General features: G+C 35.7%; 1 long non-coding RNA gene across 1 annotated transcript; it reads left to right on the top strand.

Moving 5' to 3' along the window:
* The first annotated feature begins 2,835 nt into the window (after window positions 1-2,835).
* LOC149785196 (uncharacterized) lies at window positions 2,836-16,157 on the top strand. Its single transcript, XR_016425372.1, has 4 exons — window positions 2,836-5,696; window positions 7,886-8,146; window positions 12,045-12,233; window positions 13,923-16,157. It is a non-coding gene; the product is annotated as an uncharacterized LOC149785196 (long non-coding RNA).
* Window positions 16,158-20,521: the final 4,364 nt, after the last annotated feature.

A 20,521-nucleotide genomic window follows, 5' to 3' on the forward strand; every position in this document is an offset into this window, starting at 1 on the left:
GATTTGTATTTTTTTCTGAATATATTTGCCCCATGATTTAAGAAAAGAGACGTTCTAATAAACTGGTACATCCCAGACTTAGCAAAGTCCGCCATTATTTCCTGTTAGGCCTATTGGTTCACTTACAGTTTCAAACTAATTTTATGACGAAATAGTGTATAAGAGGCAGTTAATATATATCCAGATCACCTATTCTGATCTTAAAACACAAGTTTGTATGTCTTATCATCAAAGGATAGCATGCAGGAAATTGATAGTTGCTACCTTACTTGGAAATGGGTTAATGGTCAATCAGCTATCAAAACATCATGATGGGCAAGAGTTTGTTTGTCAACGTAATTGATATAAAAACTAGGCCTAGCTACTGATGCCTTGATGAATATATTTCGCTACAACACTAGAACCGGGCTAAGGCGAGGGGCATTTTTTAAAAAAAAAATATGGTATGGTCAGTCAGTGTACCGCTTAAATAATCACAGGGCAAAGTTGTTTTCACTTTCCTAACAGAAGGCGAAGTTTGTCACCCACTTGCGAATGGCATTTTGTCTAAGTCTCAAGATGTCTTGATTCTGAGGTCACGTGCACTGCTTATTCCGCTACATTCGGAAATGAACACAATAATGATAGCTAATGTTGTTTATCTGATGTACTTTTATAAATGACCACATGTACATCTCGGGGTCTTTCTGCCTCTGAATTCAATCACTGTAAATATCAGTGCATTTTCCCACCTGGCCACCAGTCAAAGCCTTTGAACTTACCACCCATCTATTGCATCATGTTCTTTTTTATGTACTCTTATAAAATGGCAACATGTATGTATCAAGTGGTCTTTCAGTCACGGAATTCTGTCATTGTAAATATCAGCACAGCTAATTGATCAACACATTTGACCACAAAGCAGGTGGCTGAAGCAGGACTGGCAAATCTTTGAATTTTGCCGCACACCTATTACATGCATACGGAGGACTCCAGCCTCAGTGATTTTCTGCATCCCAGATCAAAAATTGGCGTCCACATATGCGTAATTAAGCGTTTCCGAGATCTCTGAATCTAGTTACTTCTCAATATGGAAAGTAACATCAATATGGGGTTTCCATGGGAAGACTTATCTTGTCTTCATCCGAAATGGTTAGTCCCTTACAGGGCACAATGCAGTATTGCATCACATTCTAGCTGGCTCAAACTTTTGGCTATTCAACCTTGTGAGCATGTGCTGTAACAGTTGTAGACTATGTACCACCGTTACTGCTTAAGGAATAAGCATGTGGTTCACATTTCAGTGTAAATTCAGTGTATTCTGTTCTTTGTTATTATTTTAAATAGCAGTGGTTGTTATGTGGAATTTAATTGACCATATCAGAGGATTGCTTGTCCTTTGTAACAATAGGATAAATTTATGCTATTAAGAGAAGTCAAAAGATGTGCCTCATCAAGTCAGCATGCACATTTGTTAACAGTTCTTTGAATAAAGTAACAATGTAAAATTCTTGGCTACATTGTTTAAACTGAAATTGGAATGCACATTAATTTTTAATATCGGCAATTACTGCAGATAAAAGTATTTAATTGAAGCTGATCAACATTTTTGAAACATTTGTGTATTGAATATACAAGAATCTTTTGAAATGATTTTTTATAAAAATTGTCAAGATATGTAATCGATGTTAAGATTATTGATTTTTCAGTTGGTATCCAAATGTAAATCACCCTGATGTCTAAGTCTTTCCATGGGTGGTCTTCATTCATTAGCTATTCAAATATCTACCAGCTCACTCCTCAGTGGAGTTGCACATGACATGCCTGCTGAGGCACAGCAATGATTTGTAGGTATATTTACTTCTCCACCATAGAGTGAGTGTGGAGGAGATGCACTGCCCCCACCACGATGCATGGACAAATGAAAATTCGTGTCATATACACTGTACATTCACTGTTTCAGGTTTCATTGCCCAGTATATTTACTAATGCATGACACTATTTTATATGATTATAAAAACTGGACATAACATTCAAGTTGAATATGAGACATCTGAGCTTCATGTCTACATGTCTGTATTTTCTTTTATTGCAGATACTCTATCCATAAAGTTTAACACAAAGATGGTAGAAGTTTGATCCTTATAATGTAAGCCCAATGAAAACGAGGGATGAAGTTGAGATCAAATTAAACAAGTTAATCTAAAACTTGTAATGACAAAAGTTTAGAATCATTTATTTCAGGAAAAGAGGAAAGTTCAAAGATTCAGAAAATGAAAAACAAAGCCAGTATTAACCAAGATGTTTTTAAGAAATGTAATATACTCAAAGAAACCGGAGAAAGCTCAAAATGGCAGTACATATATTTAAGACTATACAGGAGATTTTAATGGTTAAATTTGTATTATAATCTCAGTAATGCATTGCCAGATGTGTCATTGGAAGAAGATTAAGTGACCAAGATTTCTTTTTTATATTGTTAAAATATATTACCTTTTCTCTCCAGAACATGTTCTTTGAAAGGTCTCCGTAGTTGTATCAGATCTCCTCTCCCAAGACTGTCTCGTTTTGAATAGAGACATAGTCTTGGGTATCCGTCAGATACTTCTAGCATCATCCTTGCATTACACAACGTACTGTCCTCTGGGGCATTATTGATAAAATAGCGTATATGCCCAGCAGCTGTTGTTGCATCAGTCCTGTAAAGGAAAAGGCAAGTTGGATATAGCTAATCATTAGTAGTAATAATGTATGTGTGACGTTCTGTCATATTGGGGTGGGGTTCTCCCAATATAATTTAATTAAATTAAATTGAAAGTTCCACCCTGGCTCGTTAGGTTAGAAAGTTAAATTAGTGATGATGTAGATTTACTGCTCTGAGCCCCCAGTTAGCAATGCCGACGGTTAAATTATAGAGAACACGAAGTTGAAATTCAATCAATGACAATTTAATAAATGTGATAATTTAAAAACGATAACTTCCAATCACTCGTCTTTCCCACGACCAAGTGACAGCCTAATTCATCCCGTGATTTACAGTGTGAGTTCGATTTTCCCCCTGTCCTTGCATCTACTCATCTATTTCTTCCCGCTGATTCTTCCTTCTTTCCGTTCCTCTAACTCCTTCTTTGTCTCTGTTTCCCTCTCTACTATCTCCTCCCCCAACTTCGATCCGGACTATAGCTTCTCCTTTCTCCTCCTTTTATTATCTCCTCCAATTCCGCTCCCAGACTTCAACTCCACCCTCTTCTTCTTCCCTCCTTTCCTCCGTCTCTCTATCCGAGACAACGGGACCAAACTTTGACTGGTCTGTCCCTCAAAGCTTCCTTTGAAGCTTTCTGTACTTAGAATTTCCCGCTCTAAGATTTTCCCGCCAATAACGAATGGCTATTCGGAGTTACGCTAACCTCTTCTCTGGGTAATTTCTCTCAGCGAAGTAACTTTTGCCGGAAAACGCAGGGATATCATTCTACCCAAATCAAGGTCTCCCCCCCCCCATCTCGATTCTGATTGGGTGGCGCTGTGCCCCTGTCCAATCGTCTTAGCGGCCAGTTCAACCTGTCTGTCTGTTTGCAGGGGAAAGAAGTTAGGACACTCCCACTTCTTCAGGCAATTTCTTTTGATCTTGGAAACATTTCGACACCTAGGTGATAATTGGCTGTCTGTGACTTTGCAACCCCAATGTCCGGTCCTTCGATTCTAGCCACAACAATCTTACGTAACGGATTAGTGCTAGCCTTCGGCAATGTTCGACATCAAACAATGACCCGTCAGAATTGCCTTGATTATACATGTTTCAAACTGGCTACTCTGGGTCGGGGTAAACATGACACCATGTACTGGTTTATTTAAACTGTTCAGGATAAAAAAACAAAATGAAAGATAATTGAAACACAGGAGCTAGCATAAAGTATATAATTTGTATAATGGCAATCCTGAAAACAATTGTGCATGTGTTTAAAAAATAAAGATAATATTTTTTATTTTAAAATAAAAGAACAATAAAAACATGCACACAAGTGTGTACATTATACCCTTGAACTGAGCATAGTACACGTGCTATATCATTCATCAAAATTAGCCTTCATATTTTGCTTTTAAACATCTTTTAGGCCAATCATTTACCATTTGGTGTGTTCCTTTTGTTAATTTTGAAGTAGATTTTTTGCCTTGCTTAGTGAGTGGCCTTGTGTAAATTGTAATCCCCTTCATAGTTCTGGTGATAGAGTAAGTATTGCCTTTTAAGTATTAATTTATTCCCCAAAATTGTGCTAATCTTGAGTCCAATATGGCTGTCACAGCAGCTAATTTGAAAATCTTGTCACTCAAGAATATCTGAGATAGGGTTCAACACTCAGCACTTAAAAAGAATAAATGATTTTGAGTTTCTGGAAGTTCTTTTCAGACAGTAGAGCATCATTTGAGGGACTCCTGTTAGATGGTTATACTAAACAAAAAAAAAATTCCTTCTATATTTACATCTGCTATATTATTGAATATTTCCTAAAAATTTTCAAAACAAACTTGGATAGCCTGCAATGGATTTATCATACCATTGTGATTTTTGGTTGAACTTAAATCAAAACATGTAGCATCTGTTAAGTTTGCTTTCTCAGTTGTCATCTGTAGATTTTTTCTCGTTTTTTCTGCCTTCTTATCGCATGTTTTATCCCCGGCATATTCGAGAAGAAAATCTCCTTTATTAAATGGCATGGCACCAAATACTCCATGTATAGTAAAGAAACAAATGAAAGTGTACTTGAGTTGTATTGTAGTTACTTAATTGATTAATTTAAAGATAATACAGTTTGTGTTTATATATCTTCTTCTTTATCAAGCATTGGTCTTTAGTTTTATTGTATAGAATGTATATAGTCAGTGGGACATAAATGTGTTCCCACAATGCTTGCTGACTGCCATACAAGTGTGTAGGACATCTATGATGTTCAGTAAACTGCATTTAATAAATAGACACTACATCCAAAATCAGACATTATACGCAAAGACGAAGTATTCAGTTTCCTAAAACACGGCCATTTAATCTTAACCTTTGGAAACGTCCTTCTCCAAAAACTGCGCATTTGAAGGAAGGACATCTCACAGCGGATGTGCCAGCTACCCAGGATTAAAATTAACTTACAAACAAAAAATCAACAGCTAACTGACATGTGGCAAGCAGTTTGACTTGATAGTAAATGCCACACACAAACTCTGCAATCTGTTCAAAAACCAAGGGAAAAAAAATTGTGCTAGGACCACCTGGGCTGGCCCTATGCCTAGGCCACAATCGCTTAAAGTGTGCTCAAATAAGGCATGGCATAGCACTGAGGCAAGATGATATTGCATACAGAATCATCAAGGTTTCTGGAACTCTTGGATGCTGAGTGGTCTGATAGTTTCCAGCACTGCCCTTGTATCACTGAAAATTAATATAAAAAGGAGATCCTTCCACTAACTTCAGATTTTGTTATGCTGAAATTATACCTCAGCAAACACCTGGAAGATCTGACAAAAAAGATGAAAACAGGTCCAGTGTATTCAGTTTGGAGGCAACTGGCAGAAGTTACCTTAGAAAAAGTAGTATTTTCAATAAAAGATGTGGGGAAGCAGCCCAGCTCCTAAATGACACATAGTCCAGGAGGGGATTTTGGAAAGAGCAGGCCAATGGAGGAGATCCTGGCGAGTCTTTCCAGTGTGGAAAAGAAACTCTTTTCTCGGTAGGTCTTTTTCCTGTGCTTTTTCTTAATTTGTCAATGGAGAGGCTTTCACAACCTTTAAAAGAAAAGCAAAACTAAATATTCCAGTGATTACATAAGGTTCAACTAGTTAAGTTTGCTCAACAATGGTAACAAGTTTGGATCAATTAGCACATTTTGTTTTCAATGATGTTGTAAGGTTTAAATTTAATGTATTTAATGGTTATGTGAACATATGATGGTGATGTGCTTGATATACTTTTTAATATTTAACAAACATTTGTGTCTTTTTATTTGGATTAAAGAACTTTTTAGGATTGCTTACATCAATACAAAAATTAATTCTTGAGCATGAGAAACAAAGTAAATAAACAGCAATGGACCTATGGCTAAAATGTGATGTGGAAGAATGAGATATGGTAAAAAGTACAAGTAAAGCAAAATCTGCCTTTAATATTTTATTTTAATAAGCAAGGATATAAGTGACATTAAGCACGATACATGCTGAGCAAGTACTGTAAACGATTGTCTCTTCAGTCTCAAAGTAAGCACTGGGTGGCCCATAAATTGTGAAGTCTTTAATTACCGTTATTTCATGTTGGTGAAGTAATAAAATATGCACATTCAAAATAATAATAATGATGATAACGCAATCATAGTAGTTTATACTAGTTTATTGACATGGTAACTGAACAAGACCTGGTCATCTTGCCGATAATGTTTCAATATATTTGCATATGTAAATGTAGGGATACCAAAAAGGTATATTTTTTCCTGTCCCAGGGCTTGTATGGTACATCAGCTTTCTGTTTCCTATTAGCATCAGCAATTGTGAAATACTTCAAAACTGAAGTTCATTTTAATTTGCCATGCTTACTTTCAGCCGTTTTGAATAAGATAAGCATACAAATTACAATATTTTGCCATGTACTTCATTTATTGTTTAAGCAGTAGGCAGATTTTGAAAACATTTACATGGCTATCATGAAATAATCTCCTTTATATGCGTACGGGTGACAACATTACTCCTATGCTGATTATTCGTATTGTTGATTTTAGTATCTGTGTATTAATATAAAACCACAAGTTTGTTTATTTTCTTTTTATTCAATAACGAGGTGGACAGATCGGTAGTCGGTATGCCAGTTACTACAAAATTTTGCCTTGGACTACTTAACTGTAAGATTTTAAAGCCCTAAGGACTAACAGTCACGTCGTTTTAGCAGCAAGTTTAAACTGCAGACCAGCATTATGGTATATTCGTACCATATAAGACATCGACCCTGATATTTATGCAAGGCATGGGTCAGAATCTTATTGCTTGAATAAGCAGTGCCATGATGCATGTTCTTTGGACTCGGAACTAGAGGCCATATTTTCAAAAATATCTCGCATAGTTTGTCAAGATTAAATTACAGATATTTGAGTGCTGAATGTTAAAAGATCCTTAGAAAAGCATAATTACGTAAACTATTGTATCGACTTGGAGCATTTGTCTGTTTGATTTCTGAACCTTTTACCACCTTGCAATTTAATCCGTCTGTTTTCAATGGCATGCTGAATGGAAATGTTTATCCATTGAAATATGTGGGCTACAACACCATGATTTGTTTACCACTGTATCACTTTGCAACTCAAATTTTGTGATGCTTCCATTTTTTAAAATTATTTTTAATAAAGAGTAATTTCAGCAAAGTAATAAGATGTTCATTTCATGTAAGGAACTATGAACATATTTCACATAATTGGATGATTCTGCATATGTAATTTAAAAAAATCTTCAAAATAATTTCAAATTTCTAAATAAAACAGTCTAACACCAAAAACAATTGCAACTGGGGGTGGGGTGGGGTACTTCTACTGCTTTATTTATTAATGAAACTCACATGTCTGAAGATCACAAGCTACTCTTTTTACTAAGAATTCATTAAATTACCTCTTGTGCGTGGACAGTAATGAAATGCAAAAACAAGACAAATCAACAGAAATATTCCAAATATGATTCACTTTGTAATTTCACATTAACATATCCATCCCAAACCAATTGATGCAATATATCAAAGCAGAAAATATTGTGACACCAATACATATTAATGAATCATTACATCTCAACTAGTCTGATTTTGTGTATGAACTGTTCCAGTACTAGTATGACGATACACAACTTGAACCAGGTATACCTATATCACCCTTTATCTGTTTCTCTTCAGTCTTGATATGGTCCAAACCCAGGGTAAACAAAACAAAGTTGTCCCAACACTTCTGATACAGGAAATGATTGCAGCCATGGATCTTCTTGTTAAACATTGGAGAAAATGTGGACTGAAAGACAGTACATTTTTGCGACACAAGGAGAGGGTCACCTACCTGCTTGGCGGGTGAACCAGGCTATGGCAACAGCCACAGGATGCAAACAACCTGAACTGGTCACTTCATCCAGCCTGAGAAAGTATATTGCAACTGTATCTCAGGTACTTTCAATTTTATTACATAAAATGATACTAAATTTGCAGCATACCAGGTAGACATACACAGAGAGATGCAGCATTTTGCCCACAAATTTTGCATGCCCTTCTCTTTTCCTGTCCCCAAATATTTCCTACTTTTGTTTTTTTTTTCTCAGTAGAGTGCCTTGAAAAACCCATGTTGATATAAACAGCCATTCAGTAAAAGTGCCTAAAATGTATGCCAGTGTGTTGCAGACAGATTTTCTGCAAAGTTTGGTCAATTTTATGAATAGGTGGCATCAGACTCCACAAATCGTTCATCAGTATCAGCACAGGTTTGGGTTGGAAGCTTTATCAGACTAGGTTGGCTATAGCAATTGCCAAAGGAGTAGCCAAGAAGTTGATAACTCTTAAGTTGGTGATCAGTTCTATTAAAATCAAATATCAGGTGACTGAAAAGTTATGAAATAGTTACATAATGTGATAATTTTGGTCCAAAATTTAACATCATTTCACATCTTCTTTTCAAGACTGTAAAAGGTCTGTCACCAACTCTGTGGTGTCATGCAAATATATACATGTTTAATTCTGCCATTTCAGCAATGCATCTTCCAGTTTGGATAAAAAGTACAGACCACATAATTCAAAAGCTCAAATTAGGGCAAGTGCATGGGTTAAAATTTCAAAAACATATTTCAAATATTGCTCTTTCTAAAAATGTGTGTTGAGCACTTAATTTGCAGATTAAGATCAAATGACATATGGACATTTCGATTTTTCTTCACTCGATTCAAACCATTTGCTAAAATGACCAGGCCAGGTATGCAAGGTTTGGGAGTTTTTGCTTCACATAAATACCCATAATTGCAAAAAGTGATTATGCGAGTACAAACTTTAATGCTAGAATACCTGTATTGGAAACCAGGTCAAATGTTATTTTCGAACTCGTGTTTAGAGTTATTTACCATGGGCTTAGCTGTTGTGTATTCCAATAATCAGGACCAGCACAAATGTTATACAATAATATAGGGGGATACATAGACAACAAGTTGTTCTTTTCCTTGTTTTTTTTTCTGATATGACTGGCAGTGATTGTGTTACATCATTAAGAAACAAACAGCAACATAAAGAACAGAACAACATGCTGGTCTAAGGGGAAATGGAGTCCCATTCTTTTTGACAACTTCTATTACATATTTACTGAATCATTTCTTGATAATTATCTGAAAATGCACACAGTAGCAATGGGGGGGTGAGGAGAAGGAGATGGTGGCCCTGTGTGGAAACTTGGTAAGAGTACCGTATATATCATAAATAATACCAATGGAGTGGGGACATAATTTTGGTAGTTGGCCATGGGCAGCACTTTGCCTCGCTACTTCACTAGATGCACATCCACGAAGGAAAAGTGCAGTCACATTTGCTTTATTCATCGGACTAGGTGCAACACTGATTTATCAGCATATTGCCAGAATATTTTGAAGATGTTACAGACGTATCCTTAAACAAATCAATCAGTCCTCCTATTTAATTCCAGAATTGCTGAATTTCAAATTCATCATTTACCTTTTTCACAATAAGGTTGTGTTTAGATTGTCCGCCATAATAGTTCATCTAATACTACTTCCGTTTTCAGACTCGTTTTTAGGTGTTCCATATAAGGATATTGTATCCTTCTTTGGAAACGTAAACAAATACTAGTAAATATGGTGCGCTGTAAATTGGAGAATCTGCAAATTAAAAGGAAATAGTCTGTTGGTGCCTTTAGAAGTTTATCAAGAAGCTATTATTCTTCATTTTAACAGATGAAAGATGTATTTGTCTTACTCACAATTGCTGTTCACGCTATGTCATTCAACAATTAATAACATCGTAGAATATCCAAATATGGTATAACATGCCTACTTTGGTCAATGAATTGCCGCGAGAATCTCGTGTTATCTGTGATGATGGACAATGTACGGTTAGTGTAAACATACCAATATATTTTACTTTATAGTGGCTTAATAAATTTATCATAAGCAAAACTTCCTGAAAAACATCATGCTATTTAGGTAGTAGACTTAGAATCAGTTTTTCTTTCTAATTTTGATTATGTTTTTATTTGCTCCTTTGCACAGTATAGTCGTTTCTCATATTCTTGCATTTTCCATAATGTCGCAGTAAATCATATTTCCGTAATATAATGGTGCGACACAATTTTGTTGTTTATCCCAGCAAAAGTGCAACAAGAAACTTATCGAAAAGTTTGAACATCAAATATGAAAGAAATGTTTTGTTTTGTGGTCAGTTGGAAAGATGAAAGGATAGAAAAAAAAACAATGAAAATTAAATCCAACTGTATACCCACCCTCCTTTACCAATGCACCTCTACCAAACAAAAACAGTAAATAATTTTCACATGACAGCTTATGACATCGCTCTATTGAATCCTGCAAACTTCTTTAAAGCACTAAAGCTTTGTTACTTTAATTCTCTTTTGCTTTTATTTTAAAAATAAAAATAGTAATATTTCATTATTATTGCATATGATAAAAATGAAAATACTGCATAATTATGAAATTTGTCTATTATTTAAGTATCAAATTAACAAGGGTAAAATTTTCGTAACAGTATGAACAGAATTGACTTGAAACGTGAAACATTTGCAGTTATACTGACCACCCTCCATACACATGCCACCATGACAAATTATGTCAATGAACCGATTATTGTGGATAATTTTTTTTACCTTTCATTCATGTTATTACTTTTCCGAGCCCCTTTAGGGACAAATACTCATTTACTGTGACATTATGGTAACCTCTCTTTAAAAATGATGGCTGTCTCCTGGCGTGTTGATGAGCAGAAAATGAACTATAATCTTTTACGGCACAAAGAATATGTTTGTTCCAAACTGGAAACATATGTTAAAGAATAAAACAGTAACAGATATATAGTCAGATGGGTCTTTTTTTAATAATTTGTAACAGTTCAATTCATTAGTACCATGAGATTACGAAACGTCAGTATATGTAGGATCACATCAAGTCGTAGCTAAATTTCACTATGCTACAAGACTACTCAACATTCAGTTCGTTGCATTCCTGGTATATTTACATGCAGTTTCATTTACAAGTTTATCTGTCCATCCACATGAGAATCACCAGTGTCATCGCAAGAAATTTTCCATGTTTCAAAATGTTGAAGTCATGAGCTGGTACTAATATTGGTACCCATCTTGAGGCTACGACATCGTACCTAATCTTGAGCTAGTAAATTGGTTACATGGTACATTACTATGGTTTGTGATAAGGTAAAATCCTTCACATTTCTGATATCCTCGAGACTGTAGAGTTAAGGTTATATCGTCAACTTATCCATAACGGTTAGCCCTTCAGTGTAAGACATCCATTATGATATTTATGTTGGACCACTTTAATTAACTTAAACTGCTACATAATAATTCTTGGCACACTGTTGTAGTTCAAAAAAATTGACACACTTAATATTATGGGTTACAAAATTGTAATTAAAATATTTTGTAATGACTGCAGAAAAGTTTTAAGCAAAGAGACAGAGGAGTAAGTACTAGTTTTAATATAAATATACATTTGAAAGACAGGTAAATGTTCTAGAAATCCAGATTGAATACTACTGAGGCATCACACTATTACTGACACAGATTTAAGGCTGTAATGAGAAAATTCAAAACATTTACAAGCCTGTTTCTGCATAGTATTTGAACATGTGGCACCGTTAGTAGCAATGCACTAGTATTCCAGCTGGTAAATTGTGCACCTGATTTTGTCTTATTTTATAAGACTGTACACCTGAACTGCCTTCTTTCCATAAATTTTGTGTGACTTTTTGTCTTTCCCTTTCTTTTCCTTTGCTTCTTCTTTTAATTAGATTGTTATTAATAGCATGTATTCCTTTTCAGGTCATTGACTTGAGCGATCATGGGTTAAAATGACTAGCAAGCCATTTAGCTCATGATATAAAAACTCAAAAACAGTTTTACAGGATGCAACTCTAGAACTGGCAAAAGTCAGCAGGCTTCTTCTGGCAGCAGATGCAGATAAATTGGATGCTTACTCTGGAAAAAAACTGGAGGATATCAATTTAGAAGGTATATTATCAAATATGCATAATTCAGATTTATATTTATTGGAGATAAGTGCAATATACTGGTCCGGGGCACCGAGTGGTCTAAAGCAATCTCCGTTACGGATCACTGCCATCTCACCTCTGTCTGCATGGGTTCGAGTCTCAGATTCTGCCAACATGAGTATGCGAGAAAGATTGCCAGTAACTTCTCGTAAGTTGCTGGTTCTTTCTGGGTTTTCCCGGGTTCTTCTTCCACCATTAATACTGGCTGCCATATATAGTCTATCGTGTTCTGAAAAATGGTGTTAAACCCAACAACAACCAGTGGCGTCACTCGGGTTGGTGTCACCCAGTGCGGTAGCTCATGGTGTCACCCCCATGGTCCTCCTTCCATAACAGACCATACAGAATCCTTAGTAATGTCATTTTGGTGTCACCCGGTGCAGTCCGCATCCCCCTAGTGACGCCACTGCTGTGCCTGCTAGTCATGTATTTAACTATGATCAATTATCCGCTTATGAAATCCGACTAGACCGAGCAGTGTGTGCTCTGTAAAATTTGCAATTTTTCATTTTGGTGTCACCCCTCTGAGATGGTGTTACCCGGTGCGGTCCGCACCCCCCTAGCGATGCCACTGTCATCAACAATATACTGGTCCAAAGAGAGCACTTGCAATAGTTCTAGTACTGACAATGCCAACTGGTCATAAATGATGTACTGCAATGCAATGCCTACCTTTTTCCCTTATATCGATCGTGTAACCGATTTTCAGGCTGAGTTTTTAATACATCATCTTTTATATTTTTATATGTAGAGTACTGAAATCATTAGTGAGAAAATCCAGTTTATCCCAGTTTGATAATAAATCTAAACAATATTGGTGAATCGGTGTGTTTAAGAGTAGAATAGAAATAAAAAATTCTGACATTAAATCCCAAGGCTGAAGCAAGGATGAACTAAGCTAGTTTGAAATATAAAGATGCATAAGGATATTAATTCTGTATAAAATCCACTGATCCACTGATACTCATGATACTATTAATATCTCATGTTATCAACAATGACCATGAACATTTTTAGGGTATTTATTCAAGGCATTCTTCACATTATCCCATATAGTACCTTCCATAAAAGCCCATTTATATTTCTTTGCCTTGTGACCTTGAAACCCAAGTCACAACCATGTACGATGAACAAAGGTCATAAATATGTATTACTGAACTCCTAGAAAATAAAATTGAGACTTACCACTGTATGAAATAGGTTAAGGTCCATTCATATCTATTTAGATCAGATTTATAGTACAAATACTCCGATTATTGCCTTCGACATTGTCCCAGAGATCATGAAGTCAGTTACTGAACATGCTCAAGAAGTTCCCCAGATAAACTAAATTTTATGAACATCAGTTCCTGTTTATTGATTTCAGTGCATTCACAAAAATGTCAGTTTTTGTTATAATTTGTATGTATTCTTTTATTTCTGCTAGTGAGCATTTTTGACATTCACCCCTCCCAATTTGTCTTCAAAACTTGTACAATAGTAGGTTATACAGATTTGACAGAAACAAGATATGATAAAATGTGCAGATCCTAATATCAAACAAGCTTGACTGCACAGATTAAATGCCAATACAGCCCCAAAATTAGCTCATATATCATGATTACCCACATGATGAGGACTTCAGATGAGTTATATTTTCGTATTGCAGATGATGTTTACGGTGAAGAGGATGAGGAGGAAGTTGTTGCAGATATAGATGATGACATTGATATGGAATTAACTAGTTGGTATTTTAGAAACAGTGAAACAAAACAATTTAATAAATGTTGCATTTTAATATCGGTGTCTGTCATATTCATGAATAACATTGAAACGTGGGAAAATTTTGAAAATATTACTTATGTTAAGCAAAAGCCGTGCTAATTCTCTTGAGGTAATTTCTGCATGACATAACTGATCATTGTTGGGCCATATTTTGCTGTATTTGTTTGAGAGAAGTATTTTCATTTATCAATTTACCTCAGATGTCATTTTTTTATACTTTTTTTTTAAATAATCTGACCTTAAGCAAGACATATATCCCATGGATACTGGAAGTTTATCCACACCTTAATCCATACCTGCATCAGTATGGTTTGAGTAGTCCATTAATTCAGTCCCAAAATCTGTATTGGCATGTTGGACGGTTTGAGGTATGATCTCACACATTCATAAAACTGCATTTTACTGCAGATAGACTTGTCTGCAACACGAGTGCACATATCGAGCATTTGAAGACTCTTGAGTTATGGTTGGTTGAAATGGTTTTACAGCTATCGGTACAGGACATTTCAGTATAAAATCTGATGTTCTACAACTTTCCACATTCACTTGGAATAATACAACCCTGCATCCTGTCATCATTTCGAATTACTGGGCACCATCAGTGGATAATCAGCTGTTCCATGAATATTAAAGAACCAGTCTTATATGAATCATTCTAAATGGTTTTTTCGGTCATGTGACTGGTGCATTTGTGAATGTGACATGTGACTATCATGGGATATCTCGTCAAGTTTTTGAAGCATGAATTATGAATTACTGTTAGCTGCTTTTATGCTGTGATACAGTATTCATCAAGACCTGTTGATCTATCTTAAAAGATCTATAAAAATGCAGGTGGTTCTACAATGACAGACATCATACATCTTATACTGATATGACTGATACTGACAAAGCACTCATTCAGTTCATTTTATTGCATAGTTGAATACCAAATTTTGATTGAACCCAGTGGTCCTTAATAAAGTTAAGCTGCAGTAACCAAAGTGACATGAGATGGATGGATACTGTTCTTTTATGGCAGAGCAACAGAAGTCATCTGGTGCCAAGTCAAGTAATATGCCTTGCCCAAGTACATTTTGAACGGGCTTTCGTAGCACAACCTTCGGGGAAAACCCCCTATTAGATTCTACATTCATTGCTGTGAGTGACCATTACGTCAGATCACGTGGTCGCTGTTTATGCTCTGGTCAAAATCTGCTATTTAAAGTAACTGGGTCGTATTCTCCACTCTCCAAAATGGAGGGCGCGGATTTTGTTCAGTACTAACTCGAGTTTTCATGATTAGAATTACAACTATGAAAGCTTTAATAACTTAGGTAAAGGCTCTGATATTTATGTAGGCAGCAGTTAGTTTTATAAATTATCAAATTTAGATGACTTAGTGATGTAGGCACAGATAAAGAACTTGTAAATTTCGAGTATGAGAAATGGCAGTTACGGTTGGTCACGCGGCTTCACTGACTTGACCGTGAACAAATTCTCTCAAGATTTTAAAGCACATAAAAATTCTTCTGTGAAAAATAATTACAAAGCTATGATGATCGGACTACTTTACTCTTACATTTTTCCACACATAATAAATGTGTACCAAAAATGTAAAATGGTTAAAATTGCTGTTAAATGTAACATACACTGCACTGCTTAACAGTGTGTATGGAGTCAAATAGGTAACAGGTGTTCTATTTATAGCACACTGCACTGGGTAACTTTGCTACATGTGTATCGAAGAGCTAACAAGCCATACACTCTTTTGAGAGTCTGTGTAAGAGACTTTGACAATAAAAAGGGCAAAGTTAGAGTGCTCTTCGTTCATTACCAGAATTAACAGTAGATTCCAATGGAGAAAACATTTTTTTATTTGCTTGATATTGCTTTGAAAAAATAGAACTGAGAGACTGTTCAGTATTGTTGACATAAATAAAACTGAATCCAGATCCAGGTTCAGTAACCCAGCACTTAGTGCTCTACTAGTGTGCAAAACATTCATAGTCTCAGCTGGTACAAAGTGTTTTGAAATGCAATACAAGAGTCTATTGCTTTTTAAAGCTCAAAGTGTTATATACGAAAACTAATTGATGTTAAAAATCCAGAGGGATAAATAAATCATTTTGTACATATGCTTATTGAATTTTTATCTTATTATGTGGATTACTCTTTTTCTGCTCGGATTACTCTTTTTGTCCTCTTGGATTACACTTTTTCCATGCCAGGGGATGGCATGTATGGTGTTTTCACTTAATCCATACCTGTTCGGTTTCAATCTTGTTACAGGGTACAGTCATCCAGTTTTTGTGTATATGTTTATCCCAGTATGCTCTGTCTGCATGGGTTCGAGTCTAGGATTCAGCCAATGTGGGTATGTGAGAACGCTTGCCAGTAGCTTCTCGTGGGTCAGTGGTTCTTCCCGGGGTTTTCCCGGGTTCTTCCTCCACCATTAATACTGGCCGCCATGCATAGCCTATTGTGTGCTGAAAAGTGGCGTTAAACCCCACAACAAGAACATCATCTCAATATGAACACACAGCGCAAGTTTTATGTAAATATGTTTTAGCAGATAGGAGTTACAGTCCAGACAGAAAAGATGAACTATTTTTTTAAGCAATTGTAATATATCTTGGATACTAGATCACAACATCACTCTGGTAAGCAACACAGATCCATAATTTACTCCAGTTTTGATGGCAGTAGGAGAGGAGGTATTGTGATTACAGTTCAGATACAATTTTTAACCATTATTTTTGGGTTCTGAATAAACCCTGAAAAGTCTTTGGTGCACAGCCCATGCTCATCCAAAGTCCACCCATAGTGCAACAAGTTCAGTGGTAACAAGTGAAGCAGCATGGACAAAGAAGACAGAAGATCGACACACAGAAGAACAAAGTAAACCCCATATACTGCCCACTTGTTGACATGAAATTATAAAAAGGAAATAGTTTGAACTGGCCACAGTTCTTGAATGATAGCTGTTGATCAAGGATTGTCTCCTTTAAAAAAATTAAATGATTTGTATAATGATTAATGAAACATAATTTTAACAAAATCAAGTATAAGTGGTCTAAGTGAGCCAGAGATGGCTCACTAAGCTCATATTCAAATAAAAGTAAGAAAATAAAAGCAATTTGCAGGTAAAACTAGGTTCAGAGATTTTTCTACATGTTGCATTCAGCTCGGGGATCATCCATTAAATGGAGGGCAGGTGGGATTTTAAAAAATTAAAATTCTGGGCTTTAAAAAATAATCTTAATCTCATTTGTAAACAACAAAAGCTTGTTATATCTGTTATATTAGTTGAAAAAAACTATCTCAAAGTAAAAATAAATCTGGTTTGAAAGAATATCAAAGCCCCCCCCCCACAACTTTAAAAAAATAAAGTTTTCCTTAAAGGGGACAAACATGCAAAATTGAAATTCGCGCAAACTTCATATATAATTTGCTATATGTATAAGGTTCATTTTCAGAAAATTTGTACCTTTTATTCTTACTAGTTACAAAGAAATTTATGAAAACCGATCATCTCTCCCGATCCGTTTTGAATAGAACAATTTGCTTTCCTCCCCTTGTGAAAATAGCAGGTGTGACGTCATTTGAAACACTGTGTACACGCTAGCATTGTTGATAATGAATTATGGAGAAACTCGCCCTGGGAGAACTCATCCCAGGTGTTAGGAGAAGTCGCCCCAAGGATCAAGTATACTAATTCTGAGATGTCGCCACATGGTTGTTAAGGCTTTATTTATTGTTGTTTTTCTTCAACTTAATAACTTATTAAATCTATGAAAATTTGCAACTTTTCAACTTTTCCATTTGGTCAACTCCGCTTCTGTACTTAACGAAAAATAAGTGGTATCTAACCCTTTTGCACTGCTCTTCAAATCATTAAATGCATTTTAATTGGAAAAATAGAACAGGTGTAAGGATGATGTGACATCTGCAGTTTTATACATGAAAGGGCTCCAACTGAAAAACTAAAGTCATCCTGAGACAACGTTATGGCATGGACCTCCATAACCTGAAATCGACTGAATTCTTGCTGACCATCAATAATCCAAAGGGTTATAGTATCATCTCTCTAACTGAACAATTTAATCTGATTTTTCATTGTGATTTGCTAACCTTTGACAAATGATACTTGAACTCGGTAAAAAGCATCATTGATGCCTACTCAGAAAATCCAGTCGCTATTGAGTTCAACATCATGGCTAATGCACAGAATTTGGATGGTTTCTGAAAGCTCACATGTACTATGCCCATCATTTAGTTAATTTCTTTTTTACAGTGTTTTGTAATTTTTATTATTTCTCAATAAAACAAACTATTTAAAGTTGAACGAGAAGTTTAAAAAATATTTCACTACTAAACTGCTGATGCACAATAAACATTATTACATTATTTTATTATATATAACAATACCAAGTAAGCATGGATTTTGTTACTTTAAATGCATATTTGAACTGCGCAATAGACTTGGAACTTAATGAGAAGATTATCCTTAAAAACAAATTTAAATGTCACATTTAAATCCTTGACTAAACTGAATAACATTTCACATGGTCCGAATCAGCTTGGAAGTTTGGAGAATCAGCCAGATAAATTGGTTGAATCAGTCAGCGTTTTATAATAATTCCATATTAATGAATAAGGTTAGTATAATAGATTTATCAATCAAGAAAGTTAACAGTAACATTTGTCTACAAAATTGTATTGTGGTGTTCCAGTGTGTGTAGTTATAAGAAATCTAATGAGTTTATACACATACTTTCAATTATAAGTGATTTATTTTTCTATTATTGACATTACACAAACAAGATGAATGCAGAATGGGAAGGAGGGGTTTATTATATGAGTGGAAAACTGTCTTGAACGTAAGTGTAGAAGAAAAATGCATATTCATCCGATGCAGTTACATACAAAATTAATAAATTGATGTTGGAAACATTGAGTGAAAAAGCGTAAACATTTCTTTAGTGTCATTTCATTTGGTAGATAATTTCTTACTTTTCAAAGGTAACCGGGTGGGATATTTCAGATTAACAGAACACGTTTTGACGACACAGATATATATGGTTTAATGTGGTGATTTATATGAGCAGTAGATTATGAAGATGTGTGCGTATTTATAATCCAAATATTGGACTTATTTAACATAAAATGCACAGATTCAAAGATGGAAATAAAAATACAAATAAATTAGTCCAGCAACACAAAAAAAACCACAGGATAAATGATTCAATAATGGAAAGAGGAATATAGTTCACTCAACTAGTAAACGATGTAAGCTTTTTACTCATAGTAAAAATGTATTCGCTCAGGTAGTGAAATTTAACACAAAAACACAAGAACGGATATACCATCTGTCTTTCCAGTCCTGAATGATACACTGGGTCTTACTAACCCAAAATTAGCATACAGCTAATAAAATACATGTATGGGGATACACTCCGTTACCCGTGCACCATATCCGCTCCACAGCTCCTACGAATCAATTTCACAACTGCCACAGACTCTGGACCCTCGGAATATAATGATCACTCGGAACATTAGACCCTCCGGACACCCTGATCCTTTGACGGCTCTACAGCTGGGTCACCTTAGTCACTCTTGACATTAGACACTCCCAACACTAGACATTAGACACTCCGGTACCTTAAACGCTCCGGACAAATGGACGTTTCTACACTCAGACAACACCGGACACCCCGGATATTCATACCCCCAGGCAACACCGGACACCCCGGATATTCCTACCCTCAGACAACACCGGACACACTGGATATTCCTACCCTCAGAACAGCTGAAAATATACCCGATACAGTGTACTAAACTAACAAACATACAGTACCGTAAATGAAGGGGATGAGGGGACTATTCTAGAAAAGAAAAAAAAAACTTTTACCTTATAAACAGTCTGCAGGGGGAAGAGGGAAATTCCATGGAGGGAAAAGACCCATCCAAGACTGAAGAGGGCATGGTTGACCGTATATGCTTAAAGCCTTTAACGTCGACACATATGCCCAACCCTAGGACAACAAAAAGACAAAAGATGGTATCAGGATCGAGCTCCACATTTGGGGATGACTTCTCCATTACTGGGGAGAACCAACTTTCCCAGATAGTAGGGACGCCTGATAAAACACCTGCAGTAGGTAAAAAGGAGGAAGAACCCTAAACCGACAACACACAAATGGACACTGATGCAGACACGGACATGGACACTGACCTTGACAATGAGAAGGACACAAGTTTGGAACAGGACGACGAAAAAGACAATGAAAGTAAATCAGACCCACAACACATGAATAACCTTACAAGTGAAACCTCTGGTGAACATGACCAGAAAAGGGCCAGTACCCACCAAACTCACATTTAAGTATATGACTTAACCTACACAATACTTAGTCTAAAATAAATTGAAACACCATAAGCAAGAAAATAATAAGATAAATGTAGATGATTCCCTTTCAAGAGATGTGGCAACCTGGCATG

This window comes from Sinohyriopsis cumingii, chromosome 13 (assembly GCF_028554795.1).
Source record: "Sinohyriopsis cumingii isolate HCF-2022 chromosome 13, ASM2855479v2, whole genome shotgun sequence".
In the NCBI taxonomy this organism is placed as follows: Eukaryota; Metazoa; Mollusca; class Bivalvia; order Unionida; family Unionidae; genus Sinohyriopsis; species Sinohyriopsis cumingii.